Source organism: Aotus nancymaae, unplaced genomic scaffold (genome assembly GCF_030222135.1).
Source record: "Aotus nancymaae isolate 86718 unplaced genomic scaffold, 86718_ANA_hifiasm-v0.15.2.pri h1tg000089l, whole genome shotgun sequence".
Lineage (NCBI taxonomy): Eukaryota > Metazoa > Chordata > Mammalia > Primates > Aotidae > Aotus > Aotus nancymaae.
Window position 1 is genome coordinate 23,577,756 of NW_026988504.1, and position 8,859 is coordinate 23,586,614.

The 8,859-nt window shown below is 52.3% G+C and overlaps 1 non-coding gene across 1 annotated transcript; it reads right to left on the reverse strand.

Moving 5' to 3' along the window:
- Positions 1–2,773: 2,773 nt before the first annotated feature.
- LOC135271755 (U2 spliceosomal RNA) lies at positions 2,774–2,964 on the reverse strand. The gene has a single exon (XR_010339888.1). It is a non-coding gene; the product is annotated as a U2 spliceosomal RNA (small nuclear RNA).
- Between the last annotated feature and the right edge of the window lie 5,895 nt (positions 2,965–8,859).

An 8,859-nucleotide genomic window follows, 5' to 3' on the forward strand; every position in this document is an offset into this window, starting at 1 on the left:
AAGTGCTGGGATTACAGGCGTGGGCCACCGCGCCCGGCCAAGAAACCCTTTTTAAACTTTAACAGCCAGGGGTCAGAATTTCTCGAATCATATATTTGCATGTAGCACAGAAGATGCTCTTTTAATAAAAATCCGGAAATTGGTTGTGCACATTATGTAATAGAGAACAGTATCGGATTAAAGCAACAACGGTGACACGTAACCTTTGCCCAAAGCTTGGTAAATGTTGATGGTCACTGTGCACCTTCAGACGGCCTTGTACTCTAACAGAGAGACTGATTTCAAAACCGGGTGAAGAGAAGATGCCTGTGCCTGCCTGTGCCTGTATATTACTGTCAATGTCAATCAGGAAAGTGTGGGTTTGTTCCAGTTATTTTCTGGCTCCCTTTTACTTGCCATTTACTTCTGTCTCCTGCCCTGTTGTACTGCACAGAGCTACAGAAAGTGAGTGGGTATAACGACAGTCCCTCTTTTGCAGTTGGTCACACGGCTGCCCTGGTACTCATCCTGTGTCTCCTGTCCTCTCCCCTCCAAATCCCCCATGGCCCTCAGCTATCACCTCTGCTGATCCTGGTGGTTTCCCTGGTACCGTGAACTAAACTCTCATTCCTGAGGGGCCTGTACCCCTCGAGGCCACACCCTTCTCAGGTCAGGGTTCCTGCACTTGTCCATTCATTTCACAGGTAGACCTGGGAGTAACACGTGTCACCCAAACAGATCACCAGAGTCCACGCATGTTCCACCTGCCCTCCCTGCATACGAGCACCACCCCCTCCTGAGGATGGATCGGGGTCATTAATCCCTGCCAAGATGGCAACTGCTCCTGCCTGCTGGTCCAACCTGCCCAGTTATGGCTGTAGCTTGAAGGCTTGAAGTTCAATGGGACCCACTTGTGCTTCCACCCTTTGGTTCTTTTATTTTTATTTATTCGAGATGGGGTCTGGTTCTGTCACCAAGGCTGGAGGTGCAGTGCAGGGCTTGCTGCAGCATCCACCTCCCAGGCTCCACTGATCCTCCTGCCTCAGCCTCTGAAGTAGCTGGTGTACAGATATTTGTCACCATGAACAGGGTTCCACTACATTGCCTAGTCTGTTTCTTTTGTGCTTTGTGTTCAGACAGGGCTCCAGCTCTGTCACCTAGGCTGGAGTGGAATGGTGTGATCTCGCCTCACTGTGGCCTCCTGGGCTCAAGCCATCCTCCCAGCTGGGACTCCCAAAGTGCTGGGATTACACGCATGAGCCACTGCGTCTGGCCTGAAGACAGCCTTTAGAGAAAGAAGCAGGGGGGAGTTTTGCTGAGGACAGACAAGATTCCTGGAGTTTGGAAGGGGTGACAGATTGGGTCAGCAAAGGGAACAATTCCACTTATCATGTTGGGATGCAATTTATAGACACAAGGATGAGACCCAAAAGAGTCGGGAGAGATTTGTCATCATGGTTGCAAGGCAGCTGCTGGTGGCTGATCCTTAAAAGGACATACATACCTAGAATAGAGCCTGAAGACGCATCGGTAGCATGAAGTGCTACTTCATGCCCCGTATGTGACTAGCAGCCCTCCTGTGTATTTTATGGCACTCCTTTCTTTTTCTTCCTTTCTTTCTTTCTTAAAGACGGGAGAAAGATTCACCATCTTGGTCAGGCTGGTCTTGAACTCCCGACCTCAGGTGATCCGCCCACCTTGGCCTCCAAAGTGCTTGGATTACCGGCGTGAGCCACCACGCCCAGCCGCACTCCGTTATTTCTATCAACTACTCCACTTACTACCCTCCTGGGCAATCCTTTATCTCCGGCTCTGAAATCCCATCACTGAGGGCTGGGACCCTCATCAACACTTATCCCCTTTCCCCACACTAGTCTGGTGCCTGGCGAGTTGAAGGCACTCGGTAAACCTCTGTGGAGGGAAGAAATGACGGATAGGCCGTGATGAGCACAACAGAGTCAATCAGAGAGGACGCAGTTATGGGCCAGGGGTGAAGGGGGAAGATCGGGCTTGGGGTGGGAGGACACCAAAGGGCAAGGGTGTCTGCCAGGTGCTCTGGGGGAAGATAGGTGTCAAGGCCGTCATTGCACATGTGCGCACAATGTTTGAACTCGAGTTCTGCTCCTGTGTGTTCCTCGATAAATAAACTGGCGGTGCCTCGGTTTTTCCTGGGCCAAAAAGAAAGTTTGTAGCTGGTACGTTGGTGCCTGCCTTAAAGTGCCAACTACTCCAGGGGCTGAAGTTTGGGAGGGGGTCCAGGCTGACGCCTGTAATCCCAGCACTTTAGGAGGCCCAGGCGGGTGGATCTCCTGAGGTCGGGAGTTCGAGACCAGCCTGGCCGACATGGTGAAACCCGATACCTCTACAAAGAATACACAAGTTAGCCAGCCGGGCGTGACTGTAATCCCAGCTACGAGGGGGGCTGAGGCAGGATAATCGCTTGAAGCTGGGAAGCAGAGGTTGCAGCGAGCCTAGATCGCATCTTTGCACTCCAGCCTGGGCGAGAAGAGCAGAAATCCATCTCAAAAAGAAGAAGAAAAAAAAAAGACTTTGGGCTTGAGCCCAGCCAGGGCAACACCACTGGCACACCATTTCCTTAGGCCAGTTCGTAACTTTCCAAACCCACTGTAATAAGCACTGAAGTTGAAAAGCCCAAAGGCCCTGTCCGTATGGCAGTATGCTTCCTACCAGTCACAGACCTCTATCATCAGCGAAGCGACGGGAAGAACCAGAGTCACCAGTTCCTCAAGACACTACGTTTATTCTGATCTTGCAAACGCGTTATGTCCCCCGAGGGGGGTGCACCGTTCCTGGAAGTACTGCAATACCAGGTCGATGCGTGGAGTGGACGGAGCAAGCTCCTATTCCATCTCCCTGCTCCAAAAATCCATTTAATATATTGTCCTCGGATAGAGAACGTATCAGATATTAAACTGATAAGAACAGATACTACACTTGATCTTAGCCAAAAGGCCGAGAAGCGATGCTGTCGCCTCCGTCCCCGCCGTCACCGTCCCACCGTCATCCACATTGCAGTCGCGGTGAGAGCCCCAGCCTCGCTCCTTGCCTCATTCTCTTTGTCTCATCCACATCGCTGTTCACGCCATTACACACTCGGGCTCATTTTTTATTCTCCACGTTTTAAAAGAGAAATCTTATACCCTCGCTATTCCCGCGTTTCCGGGCTTTCCTTTCGAATTTGCATGCCCCGCCCTGTCCCCCAGGAGGCGTGATCACCTCGTTTGACTCCGCCCCCGGCCGCCTCCGCGTCAGGGGCCGGGGCTCCGCTGGGGGCGACTCCCTTGTTTGTGTCAATCCAGCCAAAAGACAGAACCGAAAGAGACCGGGGGCGCGAAGGCGAGATGGGTCTGTGGAAAAGACCTGTCGGCGGAGAGCGGGCCACGTTTTCCTGGACAAAGACGAGGTCGCAAGGCATCATCGTAAGAGGAGACCAGGCGGCGCTGGGTCTTTAGTTCGTCACCATCGGGTGGGGAGACCAGCCTCGTACCTGCTGGACGAGGGGCTCATTCCCCTCTGCCAGGCAGGAGGCTGACCATCAGATACCGGTTGTAGGGAGGCGGCGCGTGGACGGCGAGGGCCCGGCAAGGATTCTCCCCAGCGCCTGCGCCTCCCGTGGCATCTATGCACGGACCGTGTCCTGTGCCGTGTAGGGAAAGCTGCCTCTTTTCTTGGGACGCGAATTTCCTCTCTCCTCCTCCTCCTCCTCCTCCTCCTCCTCCTCCTCCTCCTCCTCCTCCTCCTCCTCGCCTGGCTATTCCTGACGCAGGTTGTCAGGACTCCGCTTGGGTGTCACCCGTCCGGGAAGCCTCCCTTCATTAAGGGCCCTCCGCACTCCCCGCCTCCATATGTGACTGGCAGCCCTCCTACGTAGTTCATCGTACCCCGTTATTCCCATCAACTACTCCACTCACCACCCTTCTGGGCAGTCCTTTATCTCCCCTTCTGAAATCCCATCACTGAGGGCTGAGACCCTCATCAACACTTATCCCGGTTTCCCCGCGCTAGTCTGGTGCCTGGAGATTTGAAGACGCTCAATAAACTTTTGTGGAGCGAAGAAATGACGGAGGCTATTGGCCCTGGCAGGCGTGAAGGGGAAAGATCGGGCTCGGGGCGGCCGGGCACCAGAGGACTGGAGTGTCCGCCGGGTGCTCCGGGGGAAGACGGGCGTCAAGGCCCCCAGCAAAGCTGGGTAAGTCTCTCTGAGACACAGACTGCCGTCTGTAGCTTCTGCATTTACCTTTCCCGTCCTCCTTCCTAACACGACAGTGGAGTTGGGAGTTTATGTCTCTTTTATTTGATTTCAGAAGAGCAAGAAGGTATCATAGATCCGAGAGTGACACTCAGCTAGTCATGCTCCCCCTGCAGGATGCCTGTTGAACAAACAACCAGGTCAAAAAACATAAACTGTGCCCATCCCAATGCCAGCCTCGGGCTGAGGGGCTCTAATTCACTCAACAGCCTTAAGAGGTGGGCATTATTATTAGCCACAGCCAGGATTAGGGTGAGGCCAGTCCTCCAGGGCTGAATTTCAGAAGGTGTTTCTCCTGAACCCTTCAGTAATCAAAGTAAATAATAGTTCAATGCAATATATCTTATCGCAATTATTAGATAATCAAGACATTTATCTGGAGTGCTGAATCTTTTGGTGCTCCCTTACTTTTTTTTTTTTTTTTTTTCCATCTCAGCAAGGGTTTCCCTCATTTCACTTTATCCCAGTCTCCACCCTGTCATTGTCATCTCCATTCTATGATCCTGCAAAGTACAATATGGCAGACACCCATCTCAGCCTCCCACGTGAGCCACTGTGCCTGGCCCATGTATGTATGTATGTATGTATGTATGTATGTATGTATGTATGTATCTATCTATCTATCTATCTATCTATCCATCTTTCTTTTGAGATAAGGTTTCCCTCTGTTGTCCAGGTTGGAGTGCGGTGTTACAATCATGGCTCATTCACAGTACATCAAGATAAATGCCAAGCGGGTCCAAGATTTCAAAGTGAAAAAAATGGAACTATGAAAGTATATAAGGGCCAGGCACGGTGTTTCATGCCTGTAATTCCAGCACTTTTGGAGGCCAAGGTGGGCGGAGTGCTTGAGTCCAAGAGTTTGAGACCAGCTTAGGCAATATAGCATGCCCGCGTCTCTACAAATAAGTTTAAAAAAATAATAATAAATATTGTTAAAAAAAAAAAAAAAGTGGACCAAAAAGACGTATAGAGGAGGCTGGGGATGGCGGCTCATGCCTGCAATCCCAACACTTTGGGAGGGCAAGGTGGGAAGATCACCTGAGCCCAGCAATTCAAGACCAGCCTGAACAATATAGGGATACTATACAAAAATAATAGTAGTAACAATAACAATAAGTTAAAAATTAGCCAGGCATGGTGGTGTGTACCTGTGGTTCTAGCTACTCAGGCAGGCTGAGGCGGGAGCATCAGCTCAGCCCGGGAGGTTGAGACCAGCCTGAGCAACGTAGTGAGATACCATCACTGTTGAAAGGGAAAAAATGCAGTAAAATATGAAGCTTTTTTCTTTCTTCTTCCCTCTCTCTCCACTTGTCACAGTGTTTTTCTCTTTTTCTTTCTTTCTTTCTTTTTTTTTCTTCATAAAATCATTATTTACAATAGCCAAGATGGTGTTTTTCACTTTCTATTTTATGTTGCACTCCTCGGGCACAGGATGCAGGTAGGAGAGTGCAGACTCTTGCAGGAGCCCGGAGGCCCTCCGTCTCACAACTTAGGATGGTCCCTGTGACCTCAAAACTCACTAGTGAAGGAGGAGGTCTGAGCTCCCAGTGGGGTAACCAGTCATCCCAGTTTGCTAGGGGATGAGGGGTTTCCTGGAATATGGGACTTTCAGAACTAAAACTGGCAAAGTCCCAGGCAATCAGGGGGAGTTGGCTACCCTAGACCTCTGAGCTGTACTAGACCTCAGAGTGGCCTCCAAATTTCGGGGGAAATGAGAACAACCATCCTGACAGTTCACAGGGGGCTTTCCCCAAGGGTGGCGCATGCTGAAAGGATGTGGTCGGGGGGGGTGCAGCTGGTTTTCGGTGGCCTCAAGAACCTACGGGGAGGCAGAGGACCCCCTCCCCGACAACTGTGCGCTTCTTGCCTTTCACACACCAAGTCCCAGCGGCCCATAACGCCTCTTGCTACCATCAAGACCCTCACTCCGCTCCTCAGGAAGTCCTGGCACCCGGGCCATGAAATCTGGTTCTGAGACAGACATACTTGCTGAGACTGAGGTAACCTCCTTTTACCCACACCTAAGAGCCTGGGAGTTTCCTTTTGTGTCCAATAAGGGCTAATCCTGGGTGGTCTATGGCTGCCTGTCCGCAAGGTCACAGGAGGACCTGACCGCCACCTCTTGTTGCTTTCCTGATGGCTCCCTTGGTCTCCTGCAAGTTCTCCAATGCCGTCTCAGTCCTTGTTCAAGTCTACGTTTTCTGGAGAGAACCCTTCTTGGCACTGTCACCCTCTGTCGAGATAACTGTCCTCCAAATCTCCAGTCCCCTTCTCTAGCCACCCCTAGAAATACCTCTTGGGAGCCCGCCTCTCCAGGCTGTCTGAATTCCTTCTGGCCTCTCAGTCCCTGGATGCTGAGGGCCGCTCCCGTTCCCTTCCTCAAGTCCTTACTTTGCTTGGCTTCAGGCACTTGCAGTTTTGTGGCCTTTTAAAGTCCCACGGTTTTCCTTCTGCCTCTCCAGATGCTGCTTCTCCATCCTTCACTTGATTTCCCTGCCTTGAATGTAGAGATGCTCATGACAGTGCCATGGGCCACTTTCCTCCTCTCACCCCATTGCTCCCTGGGGAATCCCACCCATCTCAGGGCTCGTGGGTCTGTTTCTCACTGACCACCCGAGTCCACCCCTCCGACAAAGGCCTCCCCTGAGCTCCGGGCTCCTGAGCAAATGCACTCTGGACATCCGTCCCCACGTGGATAGCCTGCAGACATCATCACACCGTGGCTGCAACTGAGCTCTTGAAAACCTTCCCGAGGCTGGCATGGTGGCTCTCGCCTGTAATCCCAGCGCTTTGAGAGGCTGAGGCGGGTAGATGGCTTGAGCCCGGAAGTTCAAGAGCAGCCTGAGGAACACGGTGACACCCAGCCTGTAGTAAAAACACAAAAATTAGCCAGCTACTAATATAGTCCCAGCTACTAAGGGAGGCTGAGGCAGGAGTACAGTCCCAGCTACTAGGGAGGCTGAGGCGGGAGAATAGCTTGAACCCGGGAGGTGGAGGTTGCAGTGACCCAAGATGACACCACACTGGACTCCAGCTTCGGGGAGAGAGCGAGATTCTCCCTCAAAAAAAATAAACAGCGAAAAATAGAAAAGTTAGCCGGGCGTGGTGGTGGTGCATGCCTGTAGTCCCAAGTACTGGGGAGGCTGAGGCGGGAGAATGGCCTTGAACCCGGGAACCGGAAGTTAGAATGAGCGGAGATGGCGCCACCTCCACTCCAGCCCGGGCAACAAAGCGAGACTTGTCTGGAAGAAAAAGGAGAGCGAGGAAAACACCCAAGAACAGAAGTAACCGTAACCGCAGATAACGGTGAAGACCAAACCAAATTGCTTGCTACGTTACTGTTTGGCTTTCTTCACGTTTTAACTGCGGGAGTCTTGAAACTTAGCAACACGCCCCGAAGCTTCTCTCGGTGTGTCAGGTTCCCAGCAAGCAATACGTGGTTGAAGCCTCAAACAGGACAACACAGCAGCCCTTCCCCTGGAGAGGCTCGCTGACCGCCAAGCAGAGCGAGGCACAAGCACAGCAGCGTCCGCTAACGAGACAGCAGAAAAGACCACAGGAAAAGCACCGAAGGCAGCTCCGCGAGCCAAGCCAACTTTCACCGTCTGTTGTTAGGCACAGCGCACTTTTCCCCGAGGGGATACACCGTCCCTGGACGGACCGCAATACCAAGCCGATGCGCGGAGCGGACGGAGGAAGCTCCCGTTCCTTCACCCGGCTCCAAAAATCGACTGACTCTGACAGCCCGTCCTCCGGCGGAGGACGGGTATCAGCTGTCACCCCGACAACGACAAGAACAGCCACCACGCATACCTCTATGACGAGACAATGACAAGAACAGACACTACGCAGAGCGCTCAGCCGTAAAGGCCGACACGTCACGCGCGCGGCCGGCGCGCAGGCCACAGGACACATTGGTCCACTCACCCTCAGCTCACGGTAAGAAAAGTCATCGTCAAGTAAAAGAAACCCTCTCTTCCCTACCTTCACACGGTACTCCTTGTGACAATTTGCAACATCGTGTAAGTAATAGCGTTACAAGTTTCGGGGGATATTTACTTTCTCTTTTTGCTCCCATAGCTCCCGGGCGAAACAGCCATTTTAAATTTGCATGCCCCGCCCCACAGGCGCCGAGCTCCTTTCTTCCCGCCGGCTCGCCTGCCAGGGAACCGGAAAGCGCTTGTTAATAATCCCTGGGATCGTGGGAAAGCTCCTTCCGCTTCTAGGCCCTTCAATAGGAAAAGCCCAGAACGAAAAAGACAAGAAGAGTTCTAGGAGGCTTTTCTTTCCAACATCTCTCTCTTTCTCTCCTCTTTCTCCCCTCCCCTCCCCTCCTCCTCTTGTTTCTCTCTCTCTCTCCCCCTCCCTCCCTCCCTCCCTCCTCTTTTTCAGTCCTGACCTAGCTGGCTTCCAACATTTCTTTACACATTTTTTTTCCCCACACATAACGTTGAAAGAATTGTTGGGTGAGCACCCGTGTTGCCACCCCCCGACGTCACCTTGCTGGACTTGCTTCGTTCTATGTGTTACAGACATGTGATGACATCTTTTGTGTCGCTGAGCGCAAGGAGACAGTTACTTACGTCTCCGCCCCCCTCGCCGTTTCT